At 34.1% G+C, this 21,332-nt stretch overlaps 1 long non-coding RNA gene across 7 annotated transcripts; it reads right to left on the bottom strand.

Moving 5' to 3' along the window:
* Nucleotides 1-8,144: 8,144 nt before the first annotated feature.
* On the bottom strand, nt 8,145-12,876 carry LOC110922365. 7 transcript variants are annotated; one of them, XR_002583097.2, is made up of 7 exons: nt 12,453-12,876; nt 11,685-11,939; nt 11,198-11,593; nt 10,946-11,049; nt 10,745-10,842; nt 9,696-10,640; nt 8,145-8,484 (listed from the first exon to the last, which is right to left on the bottom strand). It is a non-coding gene; the product is annotated as an uncharacterized LOC110922365 (long non-coding RNA). The 7 variants fall into 7 exon arrangements; XR_002583098.2 differs by lacking the exon at nt 8,145-8,484 and having other exon boundaries at nt 9,541-10,640; nt 11,198-11,294; nt 11,498-11,593; XR_002583099.2 differs by lacking the exon at nt 8,145-8,484 and having other exon boundaries at nt 9,541-10,640; nt 11,198-11,283; nt 11,498-11,593.
* Between the last annotated feature and the right edge of the window lie 8,456 nt (nt 12,877-21,332).

The following is a 21,332-nucleotide window of genomic DNA, read 5'->3' as shown; positions in this document are numbered from 1 at the left end:
TCGACCAGAATATGAAATTGAGCTGCCTGCCTGCTTGCTATAAATAAGAAGCTTAGGATTCATTTTTCTTTGCTCATTTCTCTTCTTCTTCTCTCTATACGTTGGTGTTCTAACCAATAATCACTCAATCGCTATTACGATTCATTTTTCGAGTGATCAGTATATCCAAAGAATGCCTAAGTGCCGCCCACATTGGGCTATGCTTTATCGTTTGTCGGTAATCCGATAAATGAGCCGAAGCATTGTACTTTGTCGTTGTCGATAATTCGATATACGAGTTGAAGTACTATACTTTGTCGTTTGTCATTTTGATAAATGAGTTGAAGTATTGCACTTGGTCATTCATTATGAGAATTTGATCTCGGGAAATTATCGTAACTGCTGTATTGATCATTAACCCGGTTTTTGTGAAATTCGTTAAGGTTCAAATTTCATGACTACCGTTAAGGTTTGATTTGGGTTTTACACCAACACGTATTCTATTCTGTTAAACCACCAAAAACACTCCCAACTACACCCTTACAATCAAACAAACTATTAAATCATCAGAAGATCCAGAATAATAAAGTACATGCCTAATTATCGAAAGAAGTAGAATCAAGAAGTTTGTTAACTCAATCCTGCATGATGATTTGTGAGTTATTCTTCTTTTTATAAATTCTTTTATCACAGTTTGTGACTACTTACAATACTCCAAATTCATTTTCCGAGATTATAATACCAGTGATTAAGTTGATGTAATCACCAAATTACAGCCAGTATGTGGGGTATTGTGCACAATATTACAGTTTAAATCATTTTAGGTGGGCGAACCTAATTTAATTGATTTACGTCATTCATTGGGGCAGCCAATGGTGATATGACCACTGTCACAGATTCGGTCGAGTGACAAATACTGTGGGTAGTTGGTTGATATCAGAAACATGCGTAAAAGATCTTAACACTGTGAATAATCATAAACGTGTCATTTTCAGTAAAATGAATAATTCACTCAGTATTTCCCGCTGACAAAATCTTTTTAAAACGCGTTTCAGGTAATTACAGTAGATTGGAGTAAGGATTGGATCCGGCACTAAAAGACTTCAAGAAGTGGCTTATTTTATTAATTAAATCAACTTAAGAAATATTGTTTTCATTAAAAGCTACCTTTGTAAAACTTGGAATTTATTCCATCCATTTAAATAAAATCCGGTGTTTCTAAACTCTGATATTTTTCCTAACTCACGGTCCTGATGAAATTTCCGCCGCAATATTTTTCAAAATAATCACCGGTACCACTGAACTGCTCACGGCACCGATTCCGGCTAGATGGGGTCGGGGGTCGTGACAGAAGGTGGTATCAGAGCTAAGCCACTACTTTAAGCCTATAAGTGTTGTGATAACAATACTTAAGCTTAAATAAAAGAGTTAGGAGATTACTATTAACTTAACTGGTAGCACATCTGATAGCATTTAGACTTGAACATAAGAAAAGATGCCTTAGTATAAGCTAAGCCACTTGTTTATGCAAATAGGTGTTATAATAATACCTAAGCTTAAACGGAAAATTAGAAACTTAATATTATTTGATAGCACTCTGAATGATATTTAGACTCGAACTAAAGAATTTTGTCTTAATATAAGCTTCAAGATAAAATTACTTATATGAGTATAAAGAAGTATAATTGTTATTCAATAAGAATAACGACTAGCAGGCAATAGCATTTAATTGCTACTTATTCTTGTTTATTAGTATTACTTGGTCACGAATAAAGATATATTATGGAAATACAAATTTCCTTGATTCTGGGTAAAAGTCCTAATAAAAGAGATACTTTTAAAATCTTGAAAAGATACTATTTATGGGAAATAGAAAATTTTCTCCGGCAAAACTGGGTATAGAGTAGCAGACTCTCCAGCTTGTCCGGATATACTGAAATTACCGCTCCGGCGCGAACCGGATAAGACGGGATAAATGGTATGTCAAACCAGTAACAAGATTTCCCTAAATAGTATCATGACCAAATATCTGACTGGTTTTTGGAAATATGAATCTATTATATACCTTTAACCCTATGAAAGGTATGTATATTACAACATGTGAAATATATAATATAGATATGTATATCTATAAGGAATTCCAAAAGTCAATTAAGAATAAAGCACAAGCATATGTATATAGATTTCTTTATCAGGAATCTTTCGCATATATCTTTAATTTTGATGTCAAACATTCTTTCGTTTGATCATCTACCTCGTAACTCGAGCAACAATAATAAATGGAAACCCCTTTAAGTTGGGACACCATCAAAAATATAAGAATTACCAATATGTTACCATAAATTATTAACGCCATAAATTATGAACGCAAGTAAGAAGCATGTCAAGTTGTGCTAATGCACAAGAAAACACATAAAACTTAAATTATACGTCCACAGACGTCAAAGTTTATCATACACACAACTTCCAAGGCAAGACCTTTGGAAAATATAAATTAGGCACGATGACACCAATATTAATTCCGTCGGTAAAAGTACTACTCATCAAAAAGCGGTATTTTGCCACATGATCTTACAAAACAATCAAAATCTCGCTGAGGTACGTTGGAACAACATTTCACAAACATCGGTACATAGCCTGAGTCATAATTATTAGTACTACAAAAGAAGTCATATAGTTTTGCACATTCCCTATTCCATTTCACTTCATCCGACATTCTCTGATAATGTCATTAAACAAATAAGTTATCACACGAAATTCCAGATAAAGCTCTTATATTTCTTTCGTTACAATTCTGACTTCTGCCTATAAAGAATTGACTTTCGTGTTTTTACTTCCTCTAATAGTCATCATACCATGAGGATTTCTTTCATAGTAGCAAATATTGATCTATTTCATTTCTTGGTAAATCCACACTTTACACATGCACTGTTTGTTGCGCATGTGGTTCGTTTGATTTATAAAGACCCCTGGAGGGCTTCATTCCAATTTATTATTTTTATCAAAAGTTCAAATATCATATCACTATACTTAATCTTTGCATTTATAAACCACGTTTATTGCAAAACGTTGACTCTTTGATATTGAGTCAATAAGTTCCTTGAAAAAAAAAAACTCAATTTCCTTTAGCATACATGGTTTTTGTTGTAAACATATCCCAAAATTTCTTATTAATACATGAACTCGTTTTGTTTACACCAAGTTCAATTGTGTGAACCTGCTCGCATCATGTATTCAATTCAAAGTCCCATATGATGGATTGAAGCCATCATATTCAAAATAGTCCCGACAAGCACTTCAATTCTCTTGAACCATAGCATGCTTGTTTAGTCTTCGAATTCATCAAAACATTTATTTGATTACAATCACCTTGTGGTGACATTTTTCACAACATTTGAAAATTTCGCTGATCTCGTTTAAATTATTTATTTTTAGTAAATATTTAAATATTAATAACAGTAGGTATTAACATTATTTTAAGGGTATTATCAAGACAGATATTGGATAGCGCAGCCTTAGTTAGGCATGGACTGATCACCTATGCTTAAACAAGGCAGTACTAACCAATATCCAACAATGATAATAACTATTTAATATAAATTAAGTCATCATACTTATTTAGTAAATTTCAATTATATATACAAATATTTTTATAGAAATATATATATATATACTTCGTACTGTGAATAGAAAACATATTTTCATAAAACAAATAAAGAGACGAATAAAATTATCTAAATAATCGCCTAAATATTCATAAGCAAGACATGTTATAAATAAACTTTTGGTTAATATTTCACAACTATTAAATACTTATAGAACTATTCCTTTATAATATGTACATATTAAAATATCAAATGTCATTTACGCAAGCCAATATTTAAGTATGCTCGATATTAAAATAAACATTTATTATTCTACTTTCATGATACCCTAATCTTATAGTAAACATACTTGATTTTAAAAATAATAATCATGAGTTCCACGATATTGGGTAAACCTATTTATAAAACATATATTATTATTATTACGGGTTTTGATATTTTAAACCTATCTATATTTATTTATTATTCTACTTTATGATAACATAAAAGGAAAAGGTATTTAGTAAACCAAAATATCACCTATCTTTAAATCAAACATTTTGATTAAAATCATCTGAATACAATTTTGTATTAAGACAAAAATACTCTAACTTTATTGTCTTTTCATGTATTCTTACAAATCACCCATCTCAGCACATTGATTTTCTCATATCATAATTCAATATTTGCCGAATCATTTTCATGGTTTCATTTCATTTTTAATTGGTCAACCTTAAGTCTTCCTTAGGTACCAATCAAGGTAAGTTTTCTTCTGACAAAGAATTTTACTAATTCCAAAAAGTTCTTCACATTCATTTTAAAGATCTATAGATCATATATCTTTTGGCTTAAACCCAATCACCTTGAAAAAACTATACCATTTCATCTCATTCGTTTGAACATTTCATTTTTGAAATATCTAGATACGCTTCCTTGAAACTCACAATTTCGAAAACGGTGAATTTATTCGGTCATCATTATTGAATTCTTTCAAATCATTACCAACGCTTTGTAGCATCCGAATAGAGTTGTAGCCTGTGTTAAACCCTATTCATGAGTCATTCGTTTGATTCGTCATTTTCTTGGTACAATTATGTACTCAGATTACAATACACTAAGTCCTGTTATCTATTACCATTTAAGTAAACAATATTGATTTTCGGGTAATCATTAACAAATCATTTTTATTTTTAAAATGTCCATACCCCTCAAAATATCTTTTGATTCCATTCAACGCTACATTATTCCTCTTAATTAAAAGAAGAAACATAACCCCAAGAAAATATCATAGTTCAAATCTCGAGGACGAGATTTTTATTAAGGTGGGGAGAATGTAACAACCCTCACTAAAATTAATATTTAGTATGATAATTATGCAATAAGGAAACCCTAATTAAGTTTAGTATGATTAATTAATCAGTTAATCAATATTAATTAAGCTAACAAGATTAATTAAGCTAAGTAAGGTCTATTAAAAATAGATATATATGAGGTCGTATAAGAACGTTTAATATTAATAATAAAATATATTATTTTTTTTCCTTACTCCGTTTTTAATGAAACTTAGGTTAAAACGTAGATAAAAATATGCTCGTTCTAAAGACATATTCGTCGTTTTATAAAACGTTATATTTTAAAAGTTATACAAGAAAAACGAGTTAAGCAGCTGAAATAAAATAACTAAGCTAGCTAGCTAGCACGTCAAGCTAGCTAGCAAGCACGTCACTTGAATCCCACATCGACCCAGAATATGAAATTGAGCTGCCTGCCTGCTTGCTATAAATAAGAAGCTTAGGATTCATTTTTCTTTGCTCATTTCTCTTCTTCTTCTCTCTATACGTTGGTGTTCTAACCAATAATCACTCAATCGCTATTACGATTCATTTTTCGAGTGATCAGTATATCCAAAGAATGCCTAAGTGCCGCCCACATTGGGCTATGCTTTATCGTTTGTCGGTAATCCGATAAATGAGCCGAAGCATTGTACTTTGTCGTTGTCGATAATTCGATATACGAGTTGAAGTACTATACTTTGTCGTTTGTCATTTTGATAAATGAGTTGAAGTATTGCACTTGGTCATTCATTATGAGAATTTGATCTCGGGAAATTATCGTAACTGCTGTATTGATCATTAACCCGGTTTTTGTGAAATTCGTTAAGGTTCAAATTTCATGACTACCGTTAAGGTTTGATTTGGGTTTTACACCAACACGTATTCTATTCTGTTAAACCACCAAAAACACTCCCAACTACACCCTTACAATCAAACAAACTATTAAATCATCAGAAGATCCAGAATAATAAAGTACATGCCTAATTATCGAAAGAAGTAGAATCAAGAAGTTTGTTAACTCAATCCTGCATGATGATTTGTGAGTTATTCTTCTTTTTATAAATTCTTTTATCACAGTTTGTGACTACTTACAATACTCCAAATTCATTTTCCGAGATTATAATACCAGTGATTAAGTTGATGTAATCACCAAATTACAGCCAGTATGTGGGGTATTGTGCACAATATTACAGTTTAAATCATTTTAGGTGGGCGAAGCTAATTTAATTGATTTACGTCATTCATTGGGGCAGCCAATGGTGATATGACCACTGTCACAGATTCGGTCGAGTGACAAATACTGTGGGTAGTTGGTTGATATCAGAAACATGCGTAAAAGATCTTAACACTGTGAATAATCATAAAACGTGTCATTTTCAGTAAAATGAATAATTCACTCAGTATTTCCCGCTGACAAAATCTTTTTAAAACGCGTTTCAGGTAATTACAGTAGATTGGAGTAAGGATTGGATCCGGCACTAAAAGACTTCAAGAAGTGGCTTATTTTATTAATTAAATCAACTTAAGAAATATTGTTTTCATTAAAAGCTACCTTTGTAAAACTTGGAATTTATTCCATCCATTTAAATAAAATCCGGTGTTTCTAAACTCTGATATTTTTCCTAACTCACGGTCCTGATGAAATTTCCGCCGCAATATTTTTCAAAATAATCACCGGTACCACTGAACTGCTCACGGCACCGATTCCGGCTAGATGGGGTCGGGGGTCGTGACACCTATCGTACGTGATGTACGTTAAGCCGTATTGTACATTAACCTTCCTCTATATATATATGGGGGCTACTAAACGTACCCCCACTTGTTACTTTTTATACCCCCATTTCCATAAAATCACATTTAAACTTGTCATATTTACCCCCTAAACAAGTCATATTTTTTAAAGTATTCTTTTTTGTTACAAAACAAATTCAAAAGTGTAAAAATATATTATGGACGTTTTTTTTAAATGTTTATTTTTATGTTTATTTAAAAAACCATATTTTTTAAAAGGTTTTCAGATATTTTTTACACTTTCTCAAATAGTATTTTGATTATGTTTTCTTTTATTGAACATCTTTACAAATTACTAATAACATTTTTCATATAAAAACAATAATAAACAAGTTTAGAATTTTATTTTTGAAAAAAGTCTACATTATATTTTTTTTCCTCGTCTAGTTTGTATTTTAAATGTCTTATATTTATCGTTTTTAATATTTTAAAATGTTTTTTATTTATTTATTTTGGAACGACTTGAAGTGGGTATCTGATGTGTGGTCGAAAACCGATGATTATTCGTAATTAAGTTTATGCTTTAACGTGACTTTTGGTTTCGAATACCTACTTTTGATTACAAAAAAAAATCCACATATATTTTTTAAATCAACCAGTTTGATATACTTTTTAAATGAAGAAGAGAAAAATATTTGAGAATCAACCCTATCCATTTGTTTTGATTTAGAAAAGTGTTCACTTCGATTCAAGTCTTAAACTGGGTTTAACTTGTTTATAACATATTCTTTACACTAATTAAATTTAAATTTATATAGATTGTTAATTTATAGTTTGATAAAATAGTTTTAGTATCTATTGTTTATTTATTCACTTACATAGATGGGCTGTAAACGCTATTTTAAAAGGTTTTTTTTTACTTTTTTATAAATAAAAATTGTTAATTATTTTATCAACACGTCTAAAATATTAAAAAATATAAAAGTAAGACCTTTAAAATACAAACTAGACGAGGAAAAAACATAATATAGACTTTTTTTCAAAAAGAAAGTTCAAAACCTTTTTTATTATTTTTATAAGAAAAAATGTTATTATTAATTTGTAAAGATGTTCAATAAAAAACATAATCAAAATATTATTTGAAAAAGTGTCTTTAGAAACAATATATGAAAACTTTTAAAAAATATGATTTAAATAAAAATTAAAAAATAAATATTTAATAAAACGTCAGTAATCTTTTTTTTTTTTTACATTTTTGAATTTGTTTTGTAATAAAAAGAATATTTTTTAATATGATGATTTGTATAGGGGGTAAATATTAAAAGTTTTAATATGATTTTATAGAAAGGGGGTATAAAAAGTAATAAGAGGGGGTATATTTAGCCTACCCCATATATATATAGGGTAGGGATCCTAAGAGAAGTCCACCCTATTTGAGAAACTTAAGAAGCATTCTGGACCACACATTTTCCTAAGCCTTTCATAATATACACATATGTATAGTTTAAAATTGACTATATACATATACTAGGTTATATACCCGTGAGCTTCACGGGTTATGAGTTGTGTTAAAAAAAAATCTATATCTATAAAAGTATTTTTTGTATGATTTATAACCTGATATCTCTTCATGCTAAGACCTATGTCTGGCAAACCTTACCAAGAAGAAAAAAAACAGAAATTGAATTACTTAGGGTAATATGTCGAAACATCGCCAACACGCGCTATAGCGTATGACATCAAACGAACTTTTTAACTTCATGGCTGCTTTGTTGTTTTGAGCCATTGCTGCTGCTCAGCTTGTGTAGCCAACTTAGGAACTTGAGCATGTGGGAGTTCAAGAACATTATCCTCTCCTGCAATCATAGTTAATCCCACAGTTACAATTGTTTTGTACCAATTAAACAATGCTATCATGAAGCACCATTATATGAGTTCATGAAAAGTAAACCATAATTTGGTCAACCTTAAATTGTATATTTATATGCGCCATACAATGAGATACAATGCGAAATAAATAGACCAGCAAACCTAAAACTAAGACCCAATTCGAAAATGACGAAGTTATACAATAGGATAACCTATAAAGCCTATCTACATAACTTAATATGTTATTAAAGAAGGATACCTATATATGATCTCCACTTTTATACAGAAGCAACTTCCATTGAATGAGATTTCTTTTCTTTTCCCATTTGATATAGTCACCCTAAAACATCAAGCTTTATGATAAGCTTAGACGTGTTCGTTGTCAATTCTCACTTTCACACATGAATGATTTGAAAAAAAAAACAGCTAATATATCTATCTATACTATATAATAAAAGAAAGAGTAAACTGCTAAAACGGTTCATGAGGTTTGCTTACTTTTGTCACTTTAGTCCAAGATTCAAACATTTTGTATTTGGGTCATGTGGTTTCAATTTTGTTGTCATTTTCATCCAAAAGCAAAATCTGGTCATATTTTTCAGTTAACATCCAATTTTTTTTATCTTTTTCCTCCATTTTAATGAAGGGTAAAATGGTCAGATTTTTTAATTTGTTATAATAGTACGTTAACAAAGAGAAAAAAGACAAAAAAAGTTGCGTGTTAACTGAAAAATCTGACCAGATTTTGATTTTGGATGAAAATGACAACAAAATTAAAACCACAGGGACCCAGATTTAAAAGGTTTGAGTTTTGGACTAAAGTGGTAAAAATAACCAAACCTCAGGGACCATTTTGGCAGTTTACTCTAAAAGAAACCATTAGATTGACACTTATCATCATATTAGGTTATCATTAATTATTTGTAATTATTATTTCGTTTAATCTCTTTTAATTAATTATTAGGAGTGAACCCGTGTGCAGACAAGGGTGATTTTTAGAAAACCTTGCATACCAAAATTTATTAAATGACAAATGACTATAAAAATAGAGAACATTTTTTAAATAACAAACATGTTTAATCGTTTGAAAACAATAAACCGAAACCTAAATACAATCAAGCACAATTGTTCTATATTCCATGATCGTAAATATTGAAACGTTTCTTGATGCAAGATCCTTATTGTTGGCTGCACTTACTTATCTGGTGTGCATGGACAGTTCAAACCTTGGGTGTTTCAAGTAAAATACCTGCACATTTGAACTAAGATCAAGTACATGTACATGGCCATTTAATACGCTATGAGCGCTTCACTATAGTGCTCGCTATGAGCGCTTCACTATAGGGCTGACTATGAGCGCTTAACAAACATGTTTAAAATCATAATCTTTTATGATTTTAAACATAATATTATTCAACATATATATCTATAAATTTATTAACGTGCTAAAGTGATATCCTGTTCCTTCAATTCTTTAATCTCTTATATCAAATTGCATGCTTCGTTTGAAGTTCAGTGACTTCATATTAATAACTACTTTAAGATTCATAGTTACGCAATGTAAATCACCATCTTTTGAGACTCAAAGTCCCATATATTCAGCCTCAATTAAACAAAAATTCCACCATGTTGCATTTATAAACTTCGAATAAAAAAAATATATAAATGTGAACTATTACACATTTTATCCATTATTTACGAATTTGAGTTCAGAATAATGTATGTAAAGCAAGAGACAATAAAGATAGGGTACTTACCTTTAGTGTCGTAAGAAGTTAAACGCAACTTATATAATTAGTGTCGCAAGAAATCTTGGGTGTCCATCTTATTGCTTGAGGACATTCTCGATGTAAAGATTTTACTCCTTTTTTAATCTAAAAAATGACTAACCTTTTCAAATGGTTATATTTTTTTTAGTTTTGGTCAAATACAAATAGTTAATGATTCGAATACTACTAAAAACCTATATCATCATGTCATTTAACTTGTTTAAATAAATCGATTTAAAAAAAAAAGACATCAAATCAAACCAAACGTGTTTAAACTCTCTGGTCTTGCATCTTATCATCATCTTGCGACTCCACAAGTACATTTGCATTTTTTACTGTTACCACATTTTCATTTGATATAGAAGGTGCGACACCTGCAATACATTATATAAACGAAGTTTGAGATAAAATATGCATTTAATTGATAGATAAAAAGTTATTGGAGTATTGAAAGTTTGGTCAAAGGTCAGGTTGTGACCTGGTTCAGATATAATTAGTATCGTTGATTCGTTGCTACTTTTTAAAACAATGCAGATTCTCTTCAACAGCTAATTCAACATCTTAATTTACCTGAACCTATAACAAAATACGATACGGGTCAAATAGAATATCAGCAAGTAGATCTTGTTTGAAAGGTTAACATCAGATCAACTATATATTAATCGGGCCAAAATAAAACCTGAATAAACTAAACATCTCGGTTACAGCAACATCTCTGCGATCCGAACGGCTTTAAGAGCAACACCCTTGCGTATTTGGTTGCCACAAACAAATATATCCAATCTGTATAAATAACACAGAAAGTAATGTGTCAAATATAAAAAAAGAAACAGAAAACCTAACTGTTTGCTCGTGTTCCGACTTGAGACTCGTCTTATTGGATCTAGCGTGTTTAACTAAAAAGTAAAGTAAAACGAAAGTTGAGACATACCGATTTCTGTTAGCGGAATGATATTTTAAATGGTTGCAAAATCTTTAGGGTAGACTATATACACCTTTAGTTTTGTAATCTTCAACCTAATAGTAGTCTTCCCATAAAACCACGTAAGAATAAACTCATCCCGAAAAGGAAGAAAAAATTAATTAGAAATCACAAAAAATATACACAAATAAATGATAAATTAAACATATATTGTGACAATAACAAATCATATTAAATAGAAATATAATATAAATTTAGAATTCACTAACACCTATGAGTGGCACTTACTCACAAAAGACTCAAACTTACATTAGCCAACCAGAATAGACAAATGAGGTTTAAGCTCTCTTTCCATCCTATATGGAGATTTCATAACTCATCATCTTTGAAAAGGGAATCTTGGTCCTACACATAAGTTAATAAGAAACACAGTTTACACATGTATTTAGTTGTATGAGTACGAAACCGAAAAAACAGACACAACTATAGCTTAAACCTGCTAAATTATTTCCGAATCCCCATCAGCACCACACCACTACAGAGGAACAAAACCATGGAATCTGCAACCTTCTACGGAAATCTGTAGAGATCCTCTGAGAGTAAATTTAGACTTAAACGTAAAAAATAGTAATGTAATTAATTATCCCAACAAACATAAGAAGAAACGTTATAGGAAAGAAAAGGGGAATCAAATGCCATAAACTCACCGTACAAAATCCTTGAATAGATCTCTAGATAGCGCCGCCATTAACTTGAAAATAAAAATTTATAATTTCCAGATGTAAGCTATGCAAAGGTGAATTTTGACACAAACAATCTCAAACTTTCATTCTAACACATGACAGTAAAATCAACAGTTAAACAATATTCAAAACTACATCCTACGATGATTCAACGTCTATTTCGACAACTTACTCTCCTTTTTCTTTCAGTTCTAATCACACCGTAATCCAGTACTTCCTTTGCATAAACCTAAGTCAATCACTTCTACCTACACATCTAAACCTAATCACAAACAATCTCAAACTCACAATCTAAAATTTCAATCAAACACATGACATGCAATTAAAAAAATTAAACTATGTTCTTCTGAAACAACTTTTTTCTCCTTTCTCTTTCAGTTCTAATCACACGGTAACTCACTAATTCCTTCATCAGTTCATCTACACATCTAAACCTAATCTTAAACTTTCAATCAAACACATAACAGTAAAATTAACAATTATCAACTAACAATCAACAATCAAACAGTACTCAAAACTACCTCTGATGTCAATTTATCGCCATATTTCGACACATGGAGACCAGAAGATGGCGGAGTCGGAGTGATCGGCATACGACGAGCATTTGAACAACTTCTAGAGCGAGAAAGAGAACCATGAAAGAGAAAGAACGTTGTCTGTATTTTGAAATCTGTTTAGGGTTTTTGTCATTTGAATGAAGGGGGGATTTAGAGGTGGGTGTTTGAAATCCATTTGAATTTTGAAATCTGATTAGAGATTTGAAAGATGCACGAATAGGCAATTGAGGGAGAGAGTAGAGATTTGAAAATCAAAACCTCTTTTTCAAAATTCAAAAGCAGAACATGGATCTATAAAGAGATAGGGCAGAGGGAAGGAAGAAGAACACAGGAAGAGAAAAGGGAAAGATGGGTACGAAGGGTGTATGGGTTTTGACCAGAGTTTTGGCTTTTGTGTGGATTACAGGATTAATGAACCAAAAGCTTACTTTGACCTTTCTTCTTTTGTAAAACTCTTAAACATAAAAACAAAATCTGAAAAATCTAACAAAATTACACCTAGGATTGGATCAAGAGAGAAGGCTTGAAAAATTGACACCTAGGATCAGATTAAGGAGGAAGGCTTAAAAAGTTGACACCTAGGATTGTATACTCTTCCTTTATTATATAGGAAGATGTATATTGTCAAATCTTTAATTATACACATATGTATGTAGTCAATTTTAAACTATACATACATATGTGTATATTATGAAAAGCTTAGGAAAAATGTGTGGTCCAGAATGCGTCTCAAGTTTCTCAATTAGCCTAGTGTTTCTCACATGATCCTAACCCTATATATATATATAGAGAGAGACATCAACCAATTAAAAGACACCCAAAATCCACCTACCAATCAAGAGCCTCCACTTCACAACCCAAATGCCCCCCATGACGGTGGAAAACTCCAAGCCCAAACATAAACGCCATGGACAACGCCGATCCCGGGGCGGTATGTGCGGCGTAATGTGGCATAAACGTCACAAAACCATGCCCACATCGTGTGTTCTTAGCCTTTAATCATGTCTTGAAATTCAGAAAGTCATAGATGTTCTTCTTTATTTAGGCATTTGGTAAGTATTGAATGAGTGTAGGTGATACAGGAAACGGATTTGAGCATACTGATTGCACTTTAGATTTTAGCCGAAATTCACAAATTTAGCAGATTTTATAAATTCATCATGTACTTGACTATTTCTATAAGGCTTAATGATAGTTTTCCAATCATTTTTGTAACATCCTTAAAATTGAATATTTTCATAAGATTAAGCGGTATGGGGGGCGGCTAAGGCCCGGCGAGCCCCGGCGCCGGTCCCCCACACCGCCCCCTTCCTTCCGTTCCGTCGTCCCCGGATGCCCACAGACGATCTTCACGGGCCGGCTTTCTCTCTCTCTCCCTCTTCTTTCTCTGTCCTCTCTATCTCTTTCTCTCTCTAAATAATCAAATAAATTAAATTTCTAATTGTTTTTATAAATTATGTGGGCCCCATCCTCTACCCCCTCAAAAATGAAGGAGGCCCATCCCCCATAAGCCGGTAATGTGACGCCTACGTGACGACCTATCTCATGAGGATGGACCTGACCATACTCTATAGTCTAATTTGTTTTAATTGACCCTCTTTCCTGTAGTATAAAAGTAGGTATATAGATATAATTAAAGCTTGACCAAGCTCAAGGGAGGTAGCTGTGAAATTTCTCCACTCAACAGTTGCAAACTTTATGAAAGATTTGGTTATCAATTCAGTTACGGAGTCGGATAATAATATACACGTAAGCCAATATCACAATCATGAAAATAGACATTTTGATCCATTTTCTTTTTCTAATATAGGCATTGAGTTTTAGCCGCCGGTTAATGAGGCTAAAACTTAGCCGGCGCAATAAACCTTGAAAAGTAGCATGAGGTCTATCAAAACAACCATTTAAAGTAATACACAAGTAAATCAGAGTCTAAATCTTAGCTGGTGGCTAAAAGTAAGGCTGACAATAGATATCTGTATAATACATGATTAAACTTGTTTACTGAAAAAGTATACTACTTGGTTTTTTACCTTTTTAAAAATAAATAGAATTAGGAGGCTACAATCAATCATTTCTTCTCCTTGGTACATAAAACATACAACTGTGTTATAGACATAAGATATAAAGTACTTAAATAAGTTGCATTCATGTTTAATACTTATGTTATTCGCGTCGTCAGAGAGACCTGTTAAACTCGACAATACACGATTTGTCAGCCCTAGCTAAAAGAGGTGCTAAATCTTAGCCGATAGCTAAAATTAGCTAGTTTCTACACATGTATTTATTAGATTGGTTGTTTTTATGGTCCCCTTGTACTTTCAACGTTTCTTTATTTTTTTTTTTCCGTCCCGGCTAAATTTTAGCCTTCTCAGTTCGCGGGCTTATTTGGAGTTGCCTAATTATTGATTGGTTTTATATATGTTGATTTTTTAATAGTCTTAATGTCAATGCCTCTATTGTTAAAAAGTTAGGTCAAAATGTTTATTTTCGTGAATCTTAGGGTGTAAGGGGTGCTCACCTCTTAGGGTGGGCGGGGCGTAATTCGGGGAGTGCCGCGGGGAGGGTTTTCACCGATTAGGTGGGTGGCGCCGTTAAATCGGTGAGGTAGAGAGAGGGTCGAAACCGGTGGGCTGTCACCGATGGAGGAGAGGGGAAAGGTGGTGGGGCCAGCCCACTTTCAACCAATCAAAGCTTTTCTTTGTTTTTTTTTTTTTTTGAATAAAAAAATAAGGGGAGTTAAGAGAGGAGTGGCGCCATCAAATGGGGGTGTTAGGGGAGTTTAAGAGGGGAGTTGACGTGGCACACGGGGATTGGTTTGGCGTAAGAGAGGGGACTCACCTATTAGGTGAGCACCCCCTTCACCCTTAGGTGAGTCCCCCCTCTTACACGTAACCAACCAGAAAGTGCCACGTCAACTCCCCTCTAACACTCCCCTAATACCCCTTTTTGATGGCGGCACTCCCCTATTAGGTGAATTGGTTTTTTATTAAAAAAAAAAAGCATTGATTGGACAAGGCCTCTCTCTCTCCTCCCTCTCTCTTCGGTGAGCCGCCACCGGGAACACCCCCTCTCTCTTGGTCACCGCAGTGATGGCAGTGTCTTACCGATCGGGGAAATGGGCCACCGCATGGGGTTGCCGAAGGCACCCCGTGCACCCTTATCCTCCTCAAACCCTATCTTAGTTTTGTTATTGGTGGGATTTACTGAGTGTATGATGATCAAGTACATACCTTTGTTACACTGATTTGTCCCATCTGAACAATAACACATCAACTCCGTCGTAGTGTAATTTCGACCACACCGCCCTTTCGACTCTTCACACGTTCGACAGTCTTCCACCACCCACCAGTTTAACTCAAATCCCCTCCGCAACCCTCTCACGTAATCTAACCCCTGATGAGAATCAGAAACATATACCGCCTCACGCAACACCGCCGTTACCACCTCCTCATCGCACGAATACACACTCCAATCAAAATCCTCCGTTTCCGAATTCATAACATTAACCGAAGCCCTTCTTTGATAGGGTTAGAACAGATTTAGAGGAAAAGAAGCTAAAGAGAAAGATAATTTCACCAAATCTGTTACCATTATTCCTTCATACGTTTAACATAAATAGATATGCAAGTTACAATCATACCCCTTGCATAATAGAAAATAACAAAAATACCCTCAAACTAGAAATCAAGTTTAAATACTAAAAACATAAATAAATAACGTAACAATACTCCCTCCTTAACCCACTTTTTGTCCTCAAAAAGTGATTCAAGGAACCTTGTCTTCATCCTCTTCCGTTGCTTGTTTTTCATCATCTACCACTTCAAGTATGTAGAGTTGTTTTTTTTTACACTTGTGCCCCGGAACGAACCTTTCGGTACACCAGAAACATTCCCCCTTTGCCCTTTTTCGCTCAAGTTCATCACTCGTCAAACGCCTCGATCTAAGGATTCCTGGTGTAGAACTTGATGGCTCGGTTGTTGGACTTGGCAGCAAGGGTAGTTTTGAACCATTAACGGGAGGTGTTATTTTGACATCTTCGGGTTGCAACCCATCCTCCACAGCGTTGAAACGCTTCATCAAGCATGTGTTGTTCATAGTTTGAATTCTTGCTAACCCATACGCCTCACGTAGTGTTTGAGGCTTGAACATCTTTACCGGCCCTTTTATTTCCGGCTTCAAACCCTTCAAATATAGGCTAACAGCATAAGGTTCGCTAACGGTAACCTTGTTAAGCAAGCGATCAAAACCTGAATTATATTCTTGTAGACCCTTGGCGTTATCAGTAAGTTGAACGAGAGATGCAATCTCTTCCATAGGGATTGCATCAGAAAAAGGGGCAGAGATCGAACGAACATAGTCCGCCCATGGGACCTCGGCAACCGTGGCATTACGGGTCTTCAAGTAGGCACGGTGCCATTGGAGGGCATCACCTTCCAAGTGAACCGCAGCACAATGTAATTTCGAGTCATCAGGAGTGTCATCCATCGAAAAAAAATGTTCGCATCGATAGACCCACCCCTCAACATCGTCCCCCGAAAATTTAGGGAAGTCGATCTTACCGATACGGAATGGTTTGGATGTTCGTGAGTCACCATCTGGGCCGGAGAAGGACCCGAAGGAACTGCCTGACGATTGAACTCCCTTGTCACGGACAGCCTTCAAGATTTCTTCCTGTTGCTTCGATGATTGCTCCTGTTGTTTCATCAAAGCGGCTAAGGCAGTTTGGATATCAGCGATCGCCTTATCGTGGGATTTGAGGGTGTTGTCGACTTCTTGGTTGCGGGTCATGGCGGCGGCGGCAAGGTGTTCCGATGAGGAGTCGGAACGGCTCTGATACCCTTGATAGGGTTAGAACAGATTTAGAGGAAAAGAAGCTAAAGAGAAAGATAATTTCACCAAATCTGTTACCATTATTCCTTCATACGTTTAACATAAATAGATATGCAAGTTACAATCATACCCCTTGCATAATAGAAAATAACAAAAATACCCTCAAACTAGAAATCAAGTTTAGATACTAAAAACATAAATAAATAACGTAACATTCTTTCACCATAATCCAAACACGGTATTGCATTTGAAAAATTAGCGTATCCAGTGCAGTTGAAATGAAAACTTATATTAACGTTCGACGGCGTGAAATCGAAAGGTAAAGTCCCCAAATCAATTGCATGACGCACCCTTGGGCAATCATTGGGGACATGGATGATATTTGACACGTCGAAATCGACAAGAGAAACAACAGAAGTGTTGTAGTTTATGTTCTGGACATGGTATGGAGCACCGCCGAGGTTAATGTTTGAAATCACGGTCCCGTTGATGGCTGAGCAGTTGATTCCAAAGCCTTTGTAACCACAAAACTGGGAGGTGGGTTCATTGTCCAACCTCCAAAAGGGGTAGCTAATATTTATGTTACTACATGAGTTGTATGAAGGGCAGTTGGGGTAACTTGAATCTAGGGATGAGATTTTTTACCGAAATATCGGTACCGTACCGGTACCATACCGGTACCGTACCGATCATAAACGGTACCGGTATCGGTAATAGATTTTTTGAAATTCGGTATCGGTAAAAAACGGTATCGGTACCGGTATTTTTCGGTAAATACCGGTAGTAATACCGAATTTAATAATGACTTTATGTATTTTGCTATTATCTTAGATCCCACTATGTAGTTATATTTTCTTGAACATTGTTTTACAAAAACCAATATCAAATTTCTTTTGTTTGGTTATTTTTAATCAATTATGATGATTTTTTAGACATGTTGGAATTTGGATGTTAAAAGTCGAACACATGGATGTTTACCTTTTGATTTTTTTTTACTACTTAATATGTTTACCTTTTGTTTACATTCCTCTATATATTACTCTAGTTCAATTAATAATGGATGGATGGGTTGCACATGAAATTTTTTTAGGTAAAACAATGGATGACATCAAAGCGGTACTAATGTGGTAAAGTACCGAAATACCGGTACCAATACCGGTACCGTACCGGTACCGAATCTATAAATACGGTACGGTAATCGGTATCCACATTTCCTCAATTACGGTAACGGTATTTACGGTATCGGTACCGGTGCGGTACCGGTATCGTACCGATCTCATCCCTACTTGAATCATTAGATTGGGCCAACACCATAACCATCACCATGGAGAAGAAGAAGAGGGAAATCGTAGACATGGTTATGGAGAAGATAACCGGTCCATGCATAACTATATATAAATAAATTAAACTGATATTACATAATTTTCATAAGTACTAATTAATATTTGACTATTATTACATATTTCCCCAAACAAAAAAAACAATTACATATCTCCCCTTTTTTTGTGGAAATTACTCAATTACCCTTCTCATAATCTTCATACGATGGTTTCCTTTTACCACGCTAAAAACCCTACATCAGACTTCATCGGTCTTCTTCCCCTTCCCCTTTCCCTGAGAAGCGCTGAAGCCCACACGACACCAAAGGAGACAACGCCAAACCCTAGACGAGCAGAAGAAGACGGCACCAGCATTGTTCTTATAGGAAGTTGATTTTCGCATAGTTTTTTCAAGTTTCCAGGTATTTTTTTCGAGTTTCGACTTTTTGGGTGTGTGTGTGATATGTTCAGGACTTACCTTGACAAAATATGTTCAGCGACTTACCCTTAACCCAACGTTTTTTTGGCTGGGTCATTACACCAGCGTTTCATTAACTTGCTGCAGATTTTTTTTGGCAAATTATGATTTATATCAGAATCGACCAACTAATCATGAACAGTTGTATCTAACCGTTAAAAGTCTTGAAAATGTGCAGATATACTGGATAAACCTGGTCTACTGGAGCAAGGATCTTTTACGGTTCTTTTACTGTTCTTTTTTTGTGAAGCGGATCTTTTACGGATCTTTTTTTGTGATGTTTTGACTTGAGATGGTCAAACTTGTTGCTGCATTCACCATGGTCAACGTCATCCATATTATTAAGCGTGATAAGAAGTGGGAGTTATTGTAGTACTGCTTTGTAGCTTAAACTGCATAGGGGTATTTTGTTTATTTGTTGATTTTTTTATCGTGGTATGGCCTCGATAGAGTCCACCTTGGAGTTTTGAATGGTTTCGGTTTAAGATGTCCGGATGAAGCCCTGTTACGGTATGACAGTAAAGATGTCCGAAATTCCGAGTTCTGCTATTTCTTGTTGAGCAATGTTGCTATTGACATCTTGATGAAAAGCCAAAGAATCCTGATCTTGAAGTTGAAATTTCTTAGTTTGACTACTAAGTCAAAGTTAACAATTTTGTATTATTTTTCTTTCAGTATTGTTAAAATACGTCTATAATCCCTCGAAAGAGGTTTGATTCTGTTAATATTTCACCTGTGCTTATACCTTATGCAAATGTTTACTTCACAAGTCAAACTATGTTTTTCCAGAAATAATGATCTTTTTTACAAGAGTTTGGACAACTTTTAGGTAGGGATGGCATGGGACCTCAACAAAAGGACAAACAAAAATAACATGCTTATGGGGATTGATTAGCAACAAGTAGAAGAATTGGGGAAATATATAATTGAGTGGTGATATTAGAAAGGGGAAATATGTAAATATTTATTTAATAAGTCATTAAGGGTAAAAATGTCATTCAATAAGAAGAATTTAATGAAAAAGAGAAATATGTAATATATATGGGTTAGGGAGGGGAAATATGTAATTGAATTTTATGATTGGGTAAATATGTAATAAACCATCTTAGGAAGGGGAAATATGTAAAAAACCCTTTTCATAAGTACTAATTAATATTTGACTATTATTTTCCGTTTTTTTTTTTCCGTTGAATGTATGATGAATGACAAATTCAGTCCATGATTCATGAATATACTTTAACTTTTTTTTTTTTTGAACGTCCAACATAAGAATCGCCGGGTACTCCGTACGCGGCACCCATTGGCCGAAAGGTAGCCCGCGGCAGCCCAACCTGCACGCACGGAGCCCCTAGCCCACCATGCCACCAGTTCCGGGGAAAACCCGACCCTGCACTCGCCCGAGGGCACGACAGTGCGGAGCCGGTAAAACCCGGGTGGATCAGGAATCGAACTCGAGACCATTTGGTCAGAAGTCTTTCCCTCATTTCCATAACCACTGAGCTATAAGCCCAGGGTTATATACTTTAACTAGTAATACAAATATAAGAGTAAACTGCAAAAATATCCCTGAGATTTGGTCACTTTTGCCACTTTAGTAAAACATTTAAACCTTTTGAATATGGATCCGTGTGGTTTCAATTTTGTTGTCATTTTCACCTAAAATCAAAATCTGGTCAGATTTTTCAGTTCACATCGAGTTTTTTTTTTTTTTTTTGGTCTTTTTCCTCTCTTTTAATAAAGCACAAAATGGTTTTTTAATGTTTTATTATAACAAATTAAAAAATCTGATTTTTTTGCTCTTCATTAAAAGGGAGGAAAAGGACAAAAAACTGGATGTTAACTGAAAAATCTGATAAGATTTTGATTTTGGATGAAAATGGCAATAAAATTAAAACCACGGAGACTCAGATTCAAAAGATTGGAGTTTGGGACTAAAATGACTAAAGTGATCAAATCCCAGGGACCATTTTGGCAGTTTACTCTAAATATAAACTAGTATACTTTACTATTATTTTCTGAAGAAACACTGAACTAATTATGGGGACTAATCAGTTTGGTTTATGTTTCTACCATGATGGTTAATCTTCCAATGGATATTTGAGCTCCGACTGGATGTCTAATCCTGCAAAACAGAACACCGTTACTCGTTAAGAGGGGAATGTGGGGGTTTCCCTCTTAACCGGGCTCCGGCGTGAGAATAAGCGACTGCTTTGGGAG

Source organism: Helianthus annuus, chromosome 17, assembly GCF_002127325.2.
Source record: "Helianthus annuus cultivar XRQ/B chromosome 17, HanXRQr2.0-SUNRISE, whole genome shotgun sequence".
Lineage (NCBI taxonomy): Eukaryota > Viridiplantae > Streptophyta > Magnoliopsida > Asterales > Asteraceae > Helianthus > Helianthus annuus.
This window is presented reverse-complemented; position numbering and strand designations above follow the sequence as displayed.